This window comes from Lissotriton helveticus, chromosome 1_2, assembly GCF_964261635.1.
Source record: "Lissotriton helveticus chromosome 1_2, aLisHel1.1, whole genome shotgun sequence".
NCBI lineage: Eukaryota > Metazoa > Chordata > Amphibia > Caudata > Salamandridae > Lissotriton > Lissotriton helveticus.
Window position 1 is genome coordinate 118,330,217 of NC_136058.1, and position 19,908 is coordinate 118,350,124.

The window sequence follows — 19,908 nt, forward strand, 5'->3', positions numbered from 1 at the left end:
CCCCATTAAAAAAACTCAGGACTAAACGCCCTCATGATGCTCAGCGTTGGTTCACCATTGACCTCGCCAACATGAAACTTGCCCTTCGACAAGCGGAGCGCAAATGGAGGGCTTAGTACTGCCCCGACAAAAAGCTGGCCTTCATTATGGCCCTGAAAGAATATAAAGCCGCCATTCTTGTGGCCAAAACTGAGTATTTTTCCCAGAAAATTCTTAATTCCTCTAATAAATCAAGGGAGATCTTTACGATAGTTAATGAGCTTGCAAAACCTGACCGGGTTACAATGCCCCCTCCCCTTTCCCAAACTCTTTGTGACTCGCTTAATAACTACTTCGTTGAGAAGATAGAGCTCATCAAAGCAAGTATCCCTAGTTCGGGCCCGGGACCTGACTTAGGCGACCCTCCAACCAATCCTGTCCTTCTGTTGAATTTCCCCCCAGTCACCACTGATACTTTTCACCCGCTCCTCTGCAAAGTTCGTTCCGGTTCTCCTTCCGACAGCTGCCCAGCTCATGTCGCTCGGAAGGTTTTCCTCGACCTCCCTGAGGACCCCCTCTCTCTGCTTAACACTTCCCTCAACCAGGGTATGGTTCCCAGTCCCTTTAAATCAGCCATTGTTACACCTATCCTGAAAAAACCTGGGGCGGACCCGGCCTCCCTCAGCAATCTTCGACCTATATCCTTGCTTCCATTTCTGGGTTAACTACTGGAAGCCCACGTCTCCAGCTGTCTTGGCTCGTTCATTGAGAGTTCTAAGTTTCTGGATCAGCACCGGGCAGGATTTAGACCTCAGCACTCCACGGAGTCTGTCATGGTGGCTGTCCATGATGAACTCAGACAGGGAGCGGATCGGAACATCTCTCAGGTCCTGGTGCTCCTTGATTTGTCGGCGGCTTTCGACACCGTTGATCATTCCATCCTTATTCAGCGGGTCGAGAACGCCGGCATCAGGGGTACCGCACTTAGGTGGCTCACCTCCTTTCTGAAAGACCGTAAGCAAGCAGTTCGCCCAGGCCCTTTCATGTCCGAAACCAAGGACCTCACTTGCGGGGTCCCTCAGGGCTCTTCCCTGTCACCCTTATTGTTCAATCTCTACATCCTCCCGTTGATTGCCGAACTTAGAAAGAAACCAGTGGTCATTTTCAATTATGCAGATGACATGCAGCTCATCTTCAATATTGACACTTCTCCCTTTTCAATAGAGAACTTTCAAAGTACCATGATGTTCATCAGCAGCTGGAGGTGCGCGAACCAGCTCAAGCTCAATCCAGACAAGACTGAGCTGGTGCATACTGGACCACTGAATAACCCATGGAATCCCAGCTTCTGGCCATCCTCGCTGGGCAAAGCTCCTTGCCCAGCGAGCTTGGTCAAGAGTCTTGGAGTTACTATCAATAAGGATCTGTCCTTAAAACCTCAATTTAAAACTGTGGTGTCGGCTTGCTTTTTCCATCTGCGCCGCATCAGGAAGATTAGCAGATTCCTTACCCATGAAGCCCTGGTTCACATCGTGTTGGGTTTAGTAGTGTCCCGCATTGATTATGCAAATTCCCTCTACATCGGGATTCCTCTTTATCAAACCCACCAACTCCAACTTGTTCAAAACCAGGCGGCCAGACTGATCTTTCGACAGCCTAAACATTGCTCTGTGAAACCACTCCTGAAAAGTTTGCACTGGCTCCCTATAATCCAGCGCAGTCTCTTCAAGGTCGCCTGTTTCACCCATCTAGCCCTCGGCAATCAAGGTCCTTCCTTTATTAGTGCCCTACTTCACCGCTATACCCCTCCTGCACTCTCCGGTCGACTGGCCTTAACCGCCTTGCCACCGGCACGTTTAAGCGCAAAAGGCTCGGGGGTCTAAGATTTGCTTCACAAGCTCCCCGCCTGTGGAACTCCCTCCCTCCTGAACTCCGTCACATCCCCTCCTACCAGGTGTTCAGAAGAGCCCTGAAGTCTTGGTTGTTTGTACAGGCGTTCGATTAAACCCTCTCCCGCTCAGTTTTCTGCTAGTCTGTCCCTAAGCGCCAAGAAGCTGCTGGTGAACGTGCGCTCTATAAATTTCTTTTTCATTCATAAGCTGTCTCTATCTTTAAGGTAAATGTCTGACTACTTGATTTTCAGGCGAGCTACCAAATCCTCCTTGTTTAAGTAATGAAAGCTGGCCACTCCCTCTGGTCTTGCTGCTGTCTTGAACTTTAAGAAGCCTAGCTGGTAGTTTAGTGCCAAAAAGCCACTTGGTAATGCATGTTGCACGTTTTTTTTTAATCAATCAATCAGTCCGCATGGCCATTTAGCCGTATGTAGTAAAGGTCAATGTGAGAAAGTAAATTAAACATTTGGGAGTGAGTACCCCACGAACTTAAAAGGTCATGTTTTTGTAGTATACAAAACAGTTCACTGATAAAACTCTGATCAGCCCTTGGTAGCTATTAATTAAACTGCAAGGTTTTCCTTGGAGAATTGCGCAAAAGGTCCAAGTATTATCAAACAACATTTAAGTCAATAAAAAAATGCAATAGCATTTCCATACCAATTTAGAAGAACCAAGATAACTGAACAAAATGACACAAAAAGGTCCCAAAGAGGGATTACGGGAATTGAAGCTATGCATTTGATGGCACAAAGCACCCGCAAACTACAAACCATGATTTAAAGTTATTGTTTGGAGTTGACCAGAACCCTAGTAGCACTTTCAAATCAACTGTGAAAGAGCGATGGTTGGGTGAGCCTTGTAGGTCAGACTCAAGCCATCAAAGGTTCATCTATGGTGGGTACATTAGCTCCAAGCTCCCACTGAGCCTTCAGGGTTAGCTCCAAAAGCTCAGAGCTGGTTTCTGTAGCTGCCGAGGGTGCTTCACCACGCAGGTTTCATTAGCGACTCATCCCAGGTCATAATCCAACATCTGAATTTAGCTTCGTCATTGAGTCAGATACTTCTGGCTGATGGATGAGATCAATGGTGCTGCCTCTGGAGTAAGTGGGTTTGGTGAGGCGCTGCTTGATGCCAAGTGTGTTGAAGAGTGTGAAGATGATTCTTTCAGCACCTCTTTGCTTGAGTCACTGGGAAGGTGGAAGTCTCTTGAGGAATGTGGAGATGGTGTGCTACATGGAGGCAGAAGTGAGATCTATTCCATGAAGTTCTTATTGTGTCCAGGTGTATTTCGATAAGATCGAAGATGGCGATCTGAAATATTGAGCGCTGGAAGAGGCAGATAAGGAGTGTGAATGACATAGATGTAGCTTTATCTCTGAGAGTGCAGACCAAGGTGGACCTTTCGTGTGGCGAGTCCTCCTCCTCCCTTACATGTGTGGTCTGTTTGTTGGGGGCTGTAGCCTGAGAGGGCATGTGTGTGAGCATGTCAGTTCAGTCAGGAGCTGGGATGACTGCACAGTGAGTGCTGACAAGCAAGGAGAGCATCAGTAGGGCATAGGGAAAGCTTCCTTACTTTAGGAACACAGGAGCAGGCAAGCACATCTGATCTGCCATTCACAGCTGGGCTCCAACAGTTTATCACTCACTTTAGCAGACATATCGAGAACTAGACAGCCAGCTGGAAAAGTGCCCAAGGCACAGATAGCTTCCTTGTCAGTGAGGCAAAAACAAACACGTGGATCTTCATAAGTGCGGGTATCTGTGAGACACCTGTTCCCCAGAGAAACCATGAATGTATCAAGTTTACCACCGCCAGGGCAAGGCCCAGGGGGGATTTCACAATAAGGGTAATTGCACAAACATTCCTGGTGCAAGAAGGGGCATGACCCCATGTAATTGGATGGATTTTACATGGATACTTTTATTATTGATAGTTTCTGTCAAGTTGGCATCTCAGAGTGCTGTGGGGGAGGCGAGTTAGACGCGGTAGAAAGGGGAAGATAGGCAATCTGTTGCTTTGGCTGGTATGCCTTAGAGGTGGGAACATAAATCGAAAATAAACGGAGTCATTTCAATAAAGTGAAGTCTTCAAATATCCCCAGTGTTATTGTACATAATGCGTTATTCCCCATAAGGGGAATTGTTGGTAGAAAAGGAATAACAATGTTTACAAAAAAAGATTTAGAAAAATCGAAAATAAAACTCCAATGTTGGTAAAGATGTCAAAAAGGGAGGTCTGTGCGTTAATAGCCAGATTCAAGGGTCAGCCTGGCAAGTAACACTACATAAAGAAATAAGAAACAATGATGCGAGAGGCCTCCACTTTATTAACCGAAGTCTGTTGAGACCGGGACCTAGAAGGAATTGTAAATAAGCATGGGCGTAAAATCCGTTCCGCTCGCTGATTTTGCGGATTTTCGGTAAATTCGCAATCCGCGAACTCTCGCGAACTTACCGAAAATTCGTAAATCCGTGCGAAGTGGATTTTTTTGCTTGGTCGCACTTGCCAACTAGAATACTATACAATTTCGCAGGAGTAAACACTTGCGAAAACGTAGATGCGGCGGGCAGCGACAATCTCGCAATTGCGAGATTGCAAAATTTGCAATTTCGCACAAGAAATCCACCAGCAGGCAGCATAAACCTTGAAAATTATGATTTTTTATCAGAATAACTCCTCAGGTTGACATTTGCCTGCACTTTTTTTTGCAAGGAGTCCATTTTGGGGGGGGGGGGGGTGGGAGGAAGGAAGTGCCCCACAGTCTCCAACTTCCTGTTCCTGTCCAGCAGGCTCCTCTCAGTGCTTTCTTCATGTGCTGGTCACTTTGATTTGGATCTTGACCTGGAAGCACTCAGCAGGTGCAAAAGTTCAATCTTATCATTAGTAACCATTCCCTGTAGTGCCTGGAAGGATTACTTTTTGTGGATGCTGCTGGATATTTGGATTTTTGCAAAACTGAAAGCACTCAGCAGGTGCAAAAGTTCAATCTTATCATTAGTAACCATTCCCTGTGGTGCTTCCTGAGGGGCCCCTTCAGAGTTCAGTTGCCTACTTGCAACTATTCTATGACCCTGCTCTGACCCTCACAGCAGGCTCAGAAAAAGCAATTACAGATAAGGAAGCAGGTTCCAGCCAGGAAGTTCAAATTCAGAAACACATTAATCAGCCCCTAATTCATTTATGTCAGTTGAGGCAGGGCAGGTGTGCTTTTCCACCCATAATCTACAATGATGAACTAGAGGGTGGCATGGGTGAGCCAGAGGGTGGCATGGGTGAGCCAGAGGGTGGCAGTGGTGAAACAGAGGGTGGCAGTGGTGAAACAGAGGGTGCTGTGATGAACCAGATGTAGAAACAACATGTTCGCGACCGTTGCTACCCGAAAAGTAAGTTCGCGTTTGCGAACTGGTACAAAATCCTCGCGAACTGGCAGAAATCCTTGCGAACACAAAAAAAATTAAAAATCCGCAAATTCGCGAGAGTTCGCGGATTTTGCGGATTGCGAATCCGTAAATACGCAATTTCGCGGATTGCCAATTCGCAAAATCCGCCCATGCTTAATTGTAAATTCGATCCCTGTGGTGAGAAGGGGACGGGGGGTTGAGGGAAGTGGGGTGCTCAGAAGCGAGCACTGATGGTGGAAACACAGTAGGTGACTGAATTCACACGAGGAATAAAGAGGACATTATTGTCAAAGATCACACCTAGACTGCCAACCTCCTGCATTGCCACAGGGGGTGGACCCATTTTGTCTGCCAGGTGAAAAGGAGAGGTGAAAGCGTCACTGGGGCCACAGCGGCTATTCTGACTTCTGACTGTGAAAGCGAAGCCAATTAAGGTGCATATGCCTGTGCTAACTCATTCCTGTACTCACAATCTAGCGCTTACACTATCATATGCACTCACTCACAATATCTCAGTCAAATTATCAGTCACGCTGTGACTTATGCTACATTCAGAATGACCACACCACGGTGGTGGGTAGCATTGGGTGACTGTTGGACCCGGTCCTTTGGGCAGGTTCACCCCGTGACTTTTTTGCTTTTTCCTAGCCTGTTTTTGGAACCTGGGTTGGTGATTTTAGGCCTCTGCGCACTTTTTCACTGTGGTACAGTGTAAAGTGCGTGTGCTTTCTGTGTATGGATGGTGAGCGCCCTGCCCTCCCATAGGAATAAATGGGAAATATGTATGCCCATGGTAGATTCCTGATGCGTGGGGAGTGCAGGGGCGAGTTTGATATGTATGAACTCGTGAGAATGAATGCTGCAGAATGGTGTATGCGGCATGGCTGTATCTAGTCCAGAAGCGCCACTTTTAGAAGTTGGCATAATTGTGTAGTGAGTCTGCTAGCACGGGATTGGCTGATGGGCCTGGCCCAGGCATGCCTGGGCCTGTTGGTAGATGGACTGTCTGGAGGAGGGGGGTCTGAGTCAAGCCGTAGATGAAAGGCCCCCATCTGCTGTTAGGGGGGAGTGGAAAGAGCACTGGTGGTGCCAGGCTGTGTCTGTCGGCCCACCCTGGATGACTCTCCCTCCCGATGGCCCCCTGTCACCTCTGACCTGAGGCTGACAGGAGAGGGAAACCAGATACTCCCAGAGCTTAGGGCTCGCCTACACAAAGACTTCTAAAGACTTCAAAGCTTTTTCTGTGGATAAGAAGGGGCTCTGCCTCTTCCAAAAGGTTCTTGTCTTGTTCTTGTTGGCTGGACTAGAATCTATCAGGGGTGGGCGCTGCCCAGCCCCTGGATGCCTAGACTCCTGGAGGGGACCCCTCTGCCCTGCCTGGGCTGATGGGGAGACTTAGCTTTGCCCCCCTGGGAAGCTCTGGGGCTTTGGCAGCATGGAGGAGCTGCATTTTCCTGGGGAGGAGCGCTGGAGCTGTACTCCTAGCGCCTGGAAGCGCTCTGCCTGTTGTCTAGCGCTTTGGAGCGCTTCATTTTCCCCAAGCGCTTGAGAGCGCTTTGTCTGGACTTTTCCTAGCGCTGAGGAACGCGTCATTTCGATTATAGCGCTGGTAGCGCTCTGCTCCTCATCCCTAGCGCTTAGAAGCGCTCTATTCCTGCGGCCAGTGCCCCCGGTATCTGGCCTGTAGAAAGGAATCCGCCCCCGCCTGCCTGCCTAAGGATCGGGTCGCCGCGCTGCCCGCGGCGACCCGGAAGTACCTGGCCGGCCGGCCAATCCCAGCGCGGCCGGCCGGAAGTCCCGCCCCGCAGCCCGGGTGCCGAGGAATGGCGACCGCGAGCCCGGGGAAAGAAGGGAGAGAAGAGGACGCATGGCGGCAGGTCGGCCGGGCTCCCGTGAGCTGAGGGAGCCCGGTGGCATCTGAGGAGGAGGCGCGCCGAGTGAGGAGAGGAGCGGCAGGCGGAGACTTGCGGCGGGGGCGCGAGGCACATTGTCGGTGCCTGCCCCCACCGCGAGCGAAGAGGAGCCCCCGCCGAGTACAGCCCGGTGAGTCAAGAGGGCTGGGGGGGCTCCGTGATGTGGCTGGCGGTGCCGGTAGAGGCACCAGGGCAAGAGCGGTCCCGTGTGACAGTGGACTGCTCCGACGTGGCGAAGAGTAGTGCGGGAAGGGCGGCCCCAGTTGGCAGCGGGTCGCCCCAACGTAGTAAAGCCCAGAGAGGCCCCGGGGCCATTATCGATTGAGAGGCTCCCGAGTCGGCCGCATTGTTGATGGAGAGCAAGAGGGCTCGGGGCATATCGGGGCAGATTGTCGTTGCCCGTCCCCAAGGGGCCCAGTTGTGTCTAAAGCCACGAGGGCTTCAAGGGCGGCCCCGGTTGGCAGTGGGTCGCCCCAACGCTTGGAGAGTCCAGGAAGGCTCGAGGGGACATTGTCTGCTGAGCCTGAGAGCTCCAACGTTTGGCTATTTACAGTAGCAGAGCCTGTGTGGCTCCAACGCCTGGGGCATGTGCGATGTGCCCAGAGCCTGTGTGGCTCCAGCAGTGGCGCAGTTGGCGCCTAAGGGCCAGTGAGGGCCTTGGCGCAGTTTTGTTGTTTTCCAGCTGTCCAGCACTTTGTGGGCAGCTGCCACGTTTAGGCTTTTTGTACTTTGAGACTGGCGCTGCATGGCAGCGCACCCTGACTTTGGACTCAGGGCATCTTTGCCCCACAAGGCCAGTTGGCCTAGGGACTGCCACAGGTAGTGGCTTATGTAGTGTTGGCGCAATGCGATTTCTATGCTTTTAATAGTAATTGCCTACTGTGTGTTTTTGCGCTATTGACTTATGTTATGGCACCTCTGAATGTTTATGCATTATGTGTCTTTCTTTCCAGGCGCTGCACCTCTGAATGTTTAGTCATCCTGTGTCTTCTTGCGCTGCACCCCTGAATGCATTTTACTGCATCATGTGCTTTATTCTTAACACCTCTGAATGCTTTAGGCCTCATGTGTTTCTCTTTATTACTCCTCTGAATGTGTTCATGCATCATGGGTAAGGTGTTCTGGTTTATACCCCTAAATGTGTTTATTCTTAGGTGGTTGTCTTTTCTACTCCTCTGAATGTAGGTTTATTGCATCATGAGTAATGTATTCTTTCTTAGACCCCTAAATGCTGTGTGATACTTAGGTGGTTCTTCTTTCTTAGTACAGGTGGTCCTAGTAAGGTCCTGGTCCCCTGCGTGACAGTCTCCCAAGGAGTTTAGGGTTGCGTAGGTGGTACTTACCTGTTCCCAGTAGTTACTGGATGTGATCTATAACTGTTACCTTGTGTTACAGTGAAGTTTATATACTTTTATTCTAATTTCTGACAAGTATTTCTATATCTGCAAAGTGTTGATTTAGACAGTGGCCCATGTGGCCCTGTCTTGTAAATAATCCCTTGTGAATATTGCCGTGCCAGTTGGCACAATGTACATGTGTAATTTCTATCTGATATGTTTTGACAATACAAAAGTTATTTTAATATAACCTTGTGTGGAGTCTCTTTTGTGGTGTACCTAGTATGTTGTTGCTGTTGTGCGCTGACGCAAATGCTTTACACATCGCCTCCGAGTTTAGCCTAGACTGCCCGCGCCATGCTACCTAGAGGGCGAGCAGGGGTTATCTTGGCGTGTGACTTCCTTGCCCTGACTGGAATGGTGGTTTCTGCCTGGCTTTGGCATCAGCCTTAGCCTACCAGAAATAGCCGGTTTCCCACATTGGTGGGTCAGCGGTGGGATTTGGACTTGCGTTTGCCCAGTGCCATAGCGACAACTGGCTACATTACAAAAACTCTGCGTTTTTCAGATAGTCACATATTTGGGATTATTATTTTTGATTTTGTTTTTCCTCAAAAGTGTCATTTTCAGATGGTGTTCCTGCGCTTTATGTTTAGTGGCAGATGAGAGAAAATGACAGGGCGGGACGCCAGTAGATAGGGGAGGTTCCCATAGGTTAGGAATCCCTTGCTGGGTCCAGTGTCCAATCCCTATTCCTGTCCCTGTGTGGGTAGATGGAAGAGAGGGAGGGTGGAGGAGAAATTGCTTGCTCAGGAGGGTGGTTATTCCCTGAGTGTAGTGTGTGTGTCTGGATTCCCCAGTATGGTAGGATCCAGTGGTGGCAGATTAAATGTGTCCAGTGCGTGAATTCCCATTCCCAGTTCCCAGAGTATGGTGCCTGGTGCTCAGTAAGAGAGTGACAGGTTGAGAGTCAGAGGCAGTGAGGAACTGTCTCACCAGTCTGGAGGGGGAGTGTGTGGATGAGTGGTGTCTTGAACTGGAGGAGTTGGTGTGAGTTTTTTTTTAAGGAGCTTGGACGTGAGGTGTACCTCTGGTGGTGTGCAGGAGATCCTGCAGAGGCATTGGACAAGAAGGTGGATGTCTGGCGGTGTGCTGGATGTCGTGCAGAGACATTAGAAAGTGATTCTAAAAGTAGTGGCTTGTGTATCTGATGATCCTGTGTAGGTGAAGAGGTTCATGTGTAGCCCAGCTATGTCCCATTAGGATGATAGGGGTGTAGGGGCTCACGTCCTGTCTCAGTGGAGGCGGAGTGAGTGTGGGACGGTGTGTCCCACGTTAGCCCGAAACCTTGTCTCAGGGCCTGGAGGGTTCCCTAAGGGAGCGCCAGGTCAGGGGCCTAGGCTGTACTTATAAGTCATTTGAGGAGGATCTTCCTGTGTCAAGAGGACGGGGAGTTTCTGTAACCAGAACTCCGGCGGTCCTAGTGTTGGGCAGTACCGCTCCTAAGTGGAGGGTGCAGAAGTCCTGGTTCGCTGGGCATTTGACCATCTAGAGTGCTCGACCATTTTTGGGGCCTCTGGAGGTCATTCCCCGAGGAGGGGGGAGGCCAGGTTCAGGTTCAGCCTGACCTGGAAGGAAGGGCATCTCTAGTCAGTGTCCTGACCGGTTGTTGGCTTCCAGGGGTACCGCTCCAAGGTGGGAGGGTGCAGAACTCTGGAGGGGGGTGCAGAGGGAGGGTGTCCTTACTTCTGACCCCGGTGGGAGGAGAGTGTGTCGCTGCTACGCCGCTGGCGTGTGCTCTGTCTAGCCTGAGACATACTGTGCCTGTGATAGTGGAACTGGAAGGGGGTGCAGAAGGACGGTGTACTTCTGACCCCGGTGCAACTTAAGGGTGTAAATCCTAGGTTGGGAGATTAGGAAACTTCTAGGTCAAGAGGAGTCTCTACTAAGGTGGATCAACTGAAGAGACTGAGGAGGCGGCCCTTGCTGTGTGTTCTGGGGCCCACCTGCAGTTTGTTGTTTCCACTAAGGTTGAGGAAAGGGGGCTTTGCTGTGTGCTGTGTCCCCCCACCTGCTTGAAGAGGGACTGTGCTGTGTGCTTTGTACCTCAGAAGTGGAATCGTTTCCAGGTGGTAGACCAGTGATGGAGTGAGGTCCTGATCTGGTAGGAGAGTTGTGCTCTGGTGAGTGCTTCCCTGTGAGGGTTATTCCTTCACCCTGACTGGAAGCAAGGGTCCCTACTTGGTCTAAGGTACTTACCTCTGCCAACTAGAGACCCCCAGTTCTAACATTGGTGGAGTAGAGGTCGGATCGGGCATTCTTGCTGTGACCTCTAGTCAGCCTGAGGGTGTGGTCCCTAGGGTGTAGGATCAGTGGTAGTGTAGCTACCCTGAGAGAGAGAGTGGAGATTGGCTATTGTGTGCCAGGGGCTTCTGCCCCCACTCTGTGGATTGGTTAGGACCTGTGACCGTTGGGTGGCCTAGGGCCTGGTCCTGGCTGTGGATGACTAGTGTGTACCAGTGGGGTATCCTAGTTGTGTCAGAGAGCTTTTGTGAGGGAAATCCCTGTGGGTTCAGAGTGGCGAAAAACTGTAAGGTGGCCCTGCCCTGCAGGCCCGTCTCCGTGGTTTTGTCGCCCAAAGCATTGAAGACCATCAGTGTAGTGATTGGTCTACCCTGCGTTTTGGCTGGAAGGGGGATGTGTTGGACCCGGTCCTTTGGGCAGGTTCACCCCGTGACTTTTTTGCTTTTTCCTAGCCTGTTTTTGGAACCTGGGTTGGTGATTTTAGGCCTCTGCGCACTTTTTCACTGTGGTACAGTGTAAAGTGCGTGTGCTTTCTGTGTATGGATGGTGAGCGCCCTGCCCTCCCATAGGAATGAATGGGAAATATGTATGCCCATGGTAGATTCCTGATGCGTGGGGAGTGCAGGGGCGAGTTTGATATGTATGAACTCGTGAGAATGAATGCTGCAGAATGGTGTATGCGGCATGGCTGTATCTAGTCCAGAAGCGCCACTTTTAGAAGTTGGCATAATTGTGTAGTGAGTCTGCTAGCACGGGATTGGCTGATGGGCCTGGCCCAGGCATGCCTGGGCCTGTTGGTAGATGGACTGTCTGGAGGAGGGGGGTCTGAGTCAAGCCGTAGATGAAAGGCCCCCATCTGCTGTTAGGGGGGAGTGGAAAGAGCTCTGGTGGTGCCAGGCTGTGTCTGTCGGCCCACCCTGGATGACTCTCCCTCCCGATGGCCCCCTGTCACCTCTGACCTGAGGCTGACAGGAGAGGGAAACCAGATACTCCCAGAGCTTAGGGCTCGCCTACACAAAGACTTCTAAAGACTTCAAAGCTTTTTCTGTGGATAAGAAGGGGCTCTGCCTCTTCCAAAAGATTCTTGTCTTGTTCTTGTTGGCTGGACTAGAATCTATCAGGGGTGGGCGCTGCCCAGCCCCTGGATGCCTAGACTCCTGGAGGGGACCCCTCTGCCCTGCCTGGGCTGATGGGGAGACTTAGCTTTGCCCCCCTGGGAAGCTCTGGGGCTTTGGCAGCATGGAGGAGCTGCATTTTCCTGGGGAGGAGCGCTGGAGCTGTACTCCTAGCGCCTGGAAGCGCTCTGCCTGTTGTCTAGCGCTTTGGAGCGCTTCATTTTCCCCAAGCGCTTGAGAGCGCTTTGTCTGGACTTTTCCTAGCGCTGAGGAACGCGTCATTTCGATTATAGCGCTGGTAGCGCTCTGCTCCTCATCCCTAGCGCTTAGAAGTGCTCTATTCCTGCAGCCAGTGCCCCCGGTATCTGGCCTGTAGAAAGGAATCCGCCCCCGCCTGCCTGCCTAAGGATCGGGCCGCCGCGCTGCCCGCGGCGACCCGGAAGTACCTGGCCGGCCGGCCAATCCCAGCGCGGCCGGCCGGAAGTCCCGCCCCGCAGCCCGGGTGCCGAGGAATGGCGACCGCGAGCCCGGGGAAGGAAGGGAGAGAAGAGGACGCATGGCGGCAGGTCGGCCGGGCTCCCGTGAGCTGAGGGAGCCCGGTGGCATCTGAGGAGGAGGCGCGCCGAGTGAGGAGAGGAGCGGCAGGCGGAGACTTGCGGCGGGGGCGCGAGGCACATTGTCGGTGCCTGCCCCCACCGCGAGCGAAGAGGAGCCCCCGCCGAGTACAGCCCGGTGAGTCAAGAGGGCTGGGGGGGGCTCCGTGATGTGGCTGGCGGTGCCGGTAGAGGCACCAGGGCAAGAGCGGTCCCGTGTGACAGTGGACTGCTTCGACGTGGCGAAGAGTAGTGCGGGAAGGGCGGCCCCGGTTGGCAGCGGGTCGCCCCAACGTAGTAAAGCCCAGAGAGGCCCGGGGGCCATTATCGATTGAGAGGCTCCCGAGTCGGCCGCATTGTTGTTGGAGAGCAAGAGGGCTCGGGGCATATCGGGGCAGATTGTCGTTGCCCGTCCCCAAGGGGCCCAGTTGTGTCTAAAGCCACGAGGGCTTCAAGGGCGGCCCCGGTTGGCAGTGGGTCGCCCCAATGCTTGGAGAGTCCAGGAAGGCTCGAGGGGGCATTGTCTGCTGAGCCTGAGAGCTCCAACGTTTGGCTATTTACAGTAGCAGAGCCTGTGTGGCTCCAACGCCTGGGGCATGTGCGATGTGCCCAGAGCCTGTGTGGCTCCAGCAGTGGCGCAGTTGGCGCCTAAGGGCCAGTGAGGGCCTTGGCGCAGTTTTGTTGTTTTCCAGCTGTCCAGCACTTTGTGGGCAGCTGCCACGTTTAGGCTTTTTGTACTTTGAGACTGGCGCTGCATGGCAGCGCACCCTGACTTTGGACTCAGGGCATCTTTGCCCCACAAGGCCAGTTGGCCTAGGGACTGCCACAGGTAGTGGCTTATGTAGTGTTGGCGCAATGCGATTTCTATGCTTTTAATAGTAATTGCCTACTGTGTGTTTTTGCGCTATTGACTTATGTTATGGCACCTCTGAATGTTTATGCATTATGTGTCTTTCTTTCCAGGCGCTGCACCTCTGAATGTTTAGTCATCCTGTGTCTTCTTGCGCTGCACCCCTGAATGTATTTTACTGCATCATGTGCTTTATTCTTAACACCTCTGAATGCTTTAGGCCTCATGTGTTTCTCTTTATTACTCCTCTGAATGTGTTCATGCATCATGGGTAAGGTGTTCTGGTTTATACCCCTAAATGTGTTTATTCTTAGGTGGTTGTCTTTTCTACTCCTCTGAATGTAGGTTTATTGCATCATGAGTAATGTATTCTTTCTTAGACCCCTAAATGCTGTGTGATACTTAGGTGGTTCTTCTTTCTTAGTACAGGTGGTCCTAGTAAGGTCCTGGTCCCCTGCGTGACAGTCTCCCAAGGAGTTTAGGGTTGCGTAGGTGGTACTTACCTGTTCCCAGTAGTTACTGGATGTGATCTATAACTGTTACCTTGTGTTACAGTGAAGTTTATATACTTTTATTCTAATTTCTGACAAGTATTTCTATATCTGCAAAGTGTTGATTCAGACAGTGGCCCATGTGGCCCTGTCTTGTAAATAATCCCTTGTGAATATTGCCGTGCCAGTTGGCACAATGTACATGTGTAATTTCTATCTGATATGTTTTGACAATACAAAAGTTATTTTAATATAACCTTGTGTGGAGTCTCTTTTGTGGTGTACCTAGTATGTTGTTGCTGTTGTGCGCTGACGCAAATGCTTTACACATCGCCTCCGAGTTTAGCCTAGACTGCCCGCGCCATGCTACCTAGAGGGCGAGCAGGGGTTATCTTGGCGTGTGACTTCCTTGCCCTGACTGGAATGGTGGTTTCTGCCTGGCTTTGGCATCAGCCTTAGCCTACCAGAAATAGCCGGTTTCCCACAGTGACGAGGTTAGTTACAGGACAATATTGGATAATTAGTGTACATCAATGACTTGTAATTGCATAATATCTAATTATCGTACAATAACGTAGTAACACCATACTGTAACGGATGACAGTGCTGATAGTAGGCAATAATTTGACAATATTGGATAATTAGTGTAAATCAATGCCTGATAATTGCTTAATATCTAATTATCGAACACTAACGAATTAACACCATACTGTAACGGATGACAGTGCTGATAGTAGGCAATACTTTGCAATCACTGCATAGTCTGGTGACAGAGCTCAATGCATATCACCGCATGACTCCTGAATGGCTGATGGGCATGATGACAGCAGCACAGTACTGAACATTCATGATCGCTTCCTGCAAATCAGGCTTGGTCAATAACTCGGAGCTACATTTGCACACGTTCGGTAAACGAGCTAAATATTGCAATCTGTTGAACGAGGGCAACGCAACACTCGCTAATGGGGCTGATGCATGGAGTGATCATTGCATAGGTTTTCTTAGTTCAGGGGGGAAGTGTATAATGACAGCGTAAGATGGTTGCTGCTGCAGAATATTGACTGATGTGGTGATTGCTGCACCAAAGCTGCACAGCAATGGTTCACTGGGCAGTTATTGATAAATATAATGCATGGTTGTTGCTGCACAGTATTGGCTGATGACAATGTTACCGCACTGAACCCTTTGATGGGATTACTAGGATGCTCCTAATGGCTGGAATATGCGGAGAGATAGTCGAATGGGCAATTATTGGACACTTGATGAAGTTTTATTATTGCAGAATACTGACTGATAATCGTTAGAGCTGCACAATACTGGCTTATGACATGGATTCCAACACATATTGGTTTATTCACTAATTAGTGCAGAACAGTGGCAAATAGGCTGACTATTACACAAAAGTATCAGAGGAAAAGAGCAGTCCATTTCTGGCTGATGGAGTGGTGACTGCACAATAATGAATACTATTTAATTTCTTATTGATGAGTTTTGTATCGCTCGTCATGCATTTGATGATTGCTCAAGTGAGGTCTTAACATCAGTTGCCTGATGGTTGGAATGCCAAACCAGTCAATGTCATAAAAACGGCTCCTCCTTAGGGGCGGGGAATCCACATTGCAACATAATGTTGTTTGGGTATCCAATCAGGAACTATGTAAAATAGGCTGTATGGGATTAGGAGCATGATGTCATGCTCAGCAATCCTATTGGGCATGACATGCTAAAGAAAAAAAACAATGTTGTTGCTTGTGAACTCTTCCTGCTGTGTGGTATTGTCAGCAGTTTTGCCGGGGTTCCTGTGTTCATAGGAACACCTTGTTTCTTTAGTGCTGGAAACGTTTTCTCTCATGGCTTTCTGCTTCACTCGCCTGTGTCTAGCAGTATTGTGTCCGTACTCTTGACCTGAGGAAGGCATGGTCTTGTCAAGTTCAGCCGACACATACATCCTGCATAACACACTGGGACGCCACCTCGCTTCAATCCTTGGAAAGACGTCGGTACCCATGCCAGCTTTACTCCTAGGTAAGATGCTGGTATTCCTCTCATTGCTTGAGCTTTATGCCCTGACGAATATCCTGAGATATATCACGTAACAGAACATTTAAACGCGATTCTGGCTCTTGCGGACTCTATCCCTTCCTCAACTTCATTTGCACTGTTTCGTTTGATACTGATCTGGACCTTGTGCATAATACTCCAATCTTTGAGAGGTATCACAAGATCAGAGGATGAACACTGTTACAAAGTTAAAGAAGCCTATTTGAGAATCAGTCAAGGATTCCAATTTCTGAGAATGAACCAGTTCTGGTCAAGAGCCACATACATTGGTGAATCCAAATAATCTGGTTATCATTAATAATCTAAATGTAGTAACCCACACACTACACCACTGCAGCCCTCAAAGACGACCACAGAGCTGCACAGCGAGAAACAGTGTCTGTCCGTGAACCGGTCACCTTATATTCCAATTCTTCTCCCCCCGCCTGGATCCTGACGTCTCCCTTGATGCATGCAGAAGGGGGAAGTAGCTAGGAGTTATTGGGAGCTCTAGCCACTTGCTTTCATGAGCAGCACCTTATGGTCAGTCTCTTATGCCAAGGTGAGTTTGGATAAAACACTGTGCCTTTTAGTAGTTTTATTAGGTCGGTGAGGCAGCTGTGGTCAATGCCATGGTAGGGTCCCATCTCACAGAAGAGGGTGGGGGCCCTGTCAAGTCACTGTCGCAGCTGAATCCTTGTTTGAAATGCATGTTTTTACACCTCTCCTAAACCATCAATAGCTCTCTTCTGACCTTAGAGAGCAAACCAGTTTGTTCACAAGAGTGATACCCATAACACTTCACATACATGCTACTGTTTAAAACTTATTTTTAGGGTATTTCATTTGTCATATCAAGCTGTCATGGTCAACCTGTAGAATCTTCACAGGGAAGTAAGACTGATTTTGTTTTTTTTATACAATCCTACCTGAAAGGGGCATTTGCTACACAATATGTTGTATTTTATTGAACAATAGTGCGACAACTGTAGATAACTTCAGAGCATGAAAAGAAATGTACCCGAGTGACCATACAGTACTTATTTTGGGGCTGTTACTTCACAACCTTGGCTAACAGGGGTTATTATAAAATACTGACTGTGATGAATAAAACCACTATAACTCTGGCTGCTCCTGTGGGTATTGCACTATTTAGTCTGACAGGGTGACAACCACATAGTCATGGCCACTGGAATTATGCGATTCTGCTGCGATTTCCACATGACTATGGATTGCCGCATTTGCTACATAATCCATCACCTGCCGCCTAATCTGCAGATTTTAAAAACAAAAATGCTTCTAGCTCAAAGAGATTAAAAGTTACTAAAAATATGGTGACGTGTTCTCATACAGTGGAAGGTCCCTCACAAAGGTTAACCGATGGTCTTTAACATAACATAACAGGTGTATTTGTAAAACGCACAATTACCCGAAGGTGTCCTGGCGCTAACAATAACAGATGTTTATTGTTACCCAACTCAATGGTACTCATTTTATCGACCTCAAATGGATGAAAGGCTGAGTGGACCAGATGGGATTTGAACCTGTGATCATGAGGTCGAACACAGGCCCCTGCAATTGCCGTTTTAGTCCACTGACCCACCAGACTTTCAGTAGCCTATTGCTGCATTTGGCTATTAAACTGATACTAATTAGATGAAATAGCTTCACAGACAGTCTTATCATTTGTAACAAGCATTGGTAATACATCAGTTTCGCCTATGTAAAGAATAAAGAGCTGTTTTCATCAATCATCGTCCATCAGAAGGAAAGAGCTCCCTGAGAGATTAACATGAGAGTGGGTACGATGTGGCGCAGCGGCCAGAACTGCTGACTCGAGAGTTGGGGATTCCGGTTTGAGTCTCGGTGGCACTGCAGCAACATCCTGTGACTCTATGCAAATCAGTTATGGGCCAGACGGATGAACATTCAATTTTGCGAGTCGCAAATTGAGTCGAATTGCGACTCGTAATTTGCGACTCGCAAAATTGAATGTACAATAATAACTCAGACGCTGTTTGCGGTTCATAATGGGGTCGCAAATTCCATACTTCATTAATATTCATGAGGCAGTCGCAATTTGAGACCCCATTGGGAATGGCTAGCACTCACAGGGATGGTGGCATGCTGGGGTCAGCAGACCACCATGTCTGGGACTGCTTTTTAAATAAAGCATTTTATTTTAAATGCAGCCTGTTTTTCTTTAAGGAAAACGGGATGAATTTAAAAAAGAAAAATGAAACTTTTCAGTTTCATTTTTTAAGGGCAGGCAGTGATCCTTGGGACCACTGCTTGCTCTTAAAAAATATTTTCGCACACACTCACAAAGGGGAAGGGGTCCCATGGGGACCCCTTCCCGCTTGTGAGTGGTTTACCACCTACTTGAAGTAGGTGGTAAACTGTGAGTGTTTTGCAACCGCAATTATAATAGTACATGGCACTGACACTCGCTATTAAGAAGGGACGCCCCTTCCTAATAGGGAGAGTCGCAAACGCTGACTCGCAAAATTGCGTTTGTACATGCCTGGACACCTTTTTTGCAGTTGCAAATGGAACAATCTACCGTTTCCGACTACAAAAAAGGGCCGTACATCTGGCCGCTAGTCTCGCCAGAGATAAATTGTTATATAGATATGCTGCAAGTGTAAAAGGCAAAACTTTATGAAAATATAGTTCCGGCAAAGTGGATGTTAACAGTATTTCAGTGGCGGGAAACGGATAAGAGAGCAGAAGAGGAACAAGCATTGACCAATGCAGGATAACATGCTACAGCCAATAGAAATGTAGGAAAGGTAAGTGGTACACACAGGAACCAATGAGAAGCCTGGAAAGAGAGGAGGTGGGATGTGAGTCCGTTTTAAGTTTATCTTAAAAACAATAGATTTCTCAAGCACAGTGCAAGAGCTGTGCAGGTGAAACTTAAGAATGACAAAATGATGAAATAATACTATAACAAAATATGCAGTATTATGCGGCATAATTTGCCTTTTCTTGCCTTATAATTTGGTCCTTCCTTGCCACATAATTCCAATGGCCCTGCACATAATACCATCTGTGCTTAGCACTGCACACTGTTGATCGTTGGTATTCAGTCATGTATCTGCACAGAAGCAACATTCACAACGTGTTCGGATATTGCTTCATTTTTAACTGGCGTACATAAATCCACTGGGGTCAGATTATCCTCCCCCTTTCATGAGTGATAAGGATTGAGCACAGCCTAGTGTATTTTAATGGTTTCATTGGTTTGGAAGTGAAACCCTCTACATAATGTTACAGTGTTTTCTGGTAAGACACAGGGTTCTAAATTAACATCATAGAATGCATTCAGTCTCCATGCTTAGGCCACTGGGCCAGTGCAGCTGCATTCTGCAGCTGGCAAGAACTTTGTTCTCTAACATCTGTGAATGTCAGAATATCTGAGAGTGACTGCAAGTGACAGGGAAGTTGTGGCTTGTTAATTAATGCATTGTTTCTAGAATGTAATAAACACCTTTCACCCCATTTGGGCCATCTCCTCTAGGTACTGCCTTTCCTCTTTCCCTTTCGTAAACATCAGCTGGGCTCAGAGATTTCCAGGGGCGCAACAATCTCTTAAACAACTAGTTTCAGGTCTCCATGGAGCCCTTCGTATAGAAACCAGCTCCTCGACGGGTGGGCTTTTGGGATGCTAAAATCTCCACTTGATCCGGTAACCAGGGTGCGTTGAATCAAATATGTTTGAGAATTTAAGAAAAATGATGCCGATGGGATAGGTTTTTATGCAGGGGAGGTGTGTTCTTTCTACCTTAAAGTCACAGTAACTTCGGCCCTAATTACGATGGCGGTCAGCTGGCCCGCCGACTGCCATCATATTAGGCAGGTGACCGTCCAACAAGGCGGTCCCACCTGCCCTATTATGATAGGACCGCCGTGCAGGCAGTCGTAAAGTGCTCTTTTCTACTGCAGCCTGTGCTCCACCCAGGAAAAGGGCTGCGGCACCAGCTGCA

The 19,908-nt window shown here is 49.0% G+C and overlaps 1 protein-coding gene across 2 annotated transcripts in view; it reads right to left on the minus strand.

Annotated features, from left to right (window-relative positions):
• FGGY (FGGY carbohydrate kinase domain containing) overlaps positions 1-19,908 on the minus strand; it is a 2,115,431-nt gene that overhangs the window by 378,988 nt on the left and 1,716,535 nt on the right. The gene's annotated exons all lie outside the window — the stretch shown is intronic.